Here is a 436-nt window from a genome sequence, read left to right on the forward strand (position 1 = left end):
ACCACTGACTTTTTCAAACAAACTCTCTGTGACAGATTAAAGATACTCTCAATGAGAAAATCATCTAAACACTTCAAAAATAGATTATGCATTTTTGATGAAGTGCCCCTCTAAAGAATAATTTCTGCCACATTTAGAGACATCAGGCCTTCAATCAAAGGCAGTGAATGATTAAATCTGCTCATGGAGATCATAAAGATTAGCCTATCTGACTACCATTAAAATAACATTTAAACATGTCTAAATGCACCCAGGTGCATGTGGGCTGCTCCTAGGGATACTGAGTGTTGACTCATTATTACGACTTCCATTTTAAACAATTCACAAGCACTTTGCTTTATCAGATTACACATGGGAATCCGCCAGGGCTGCGCTTTGTCACCAATCCTGTTTATAATATTTATGGACAGGATATCGAGGCGTAGTCGGGGCGGGG

The sequence above is a fragment of the Etheostoma cragini genome, chromosome 11, assembly GCF_013103735.1.
Source record: "Etheostoma cragini isolate CJK2018 chromosome 11, CSU_Ecrag_1.0, whole genome shotgun sequence".
In the NCBI taxonomy this organism is placed as follows: Eukaryota; Metazoa; Chordata; class Actinopteri; order Perciformes; family Percidae; genus Etheostoma; species Etheostoma cragini.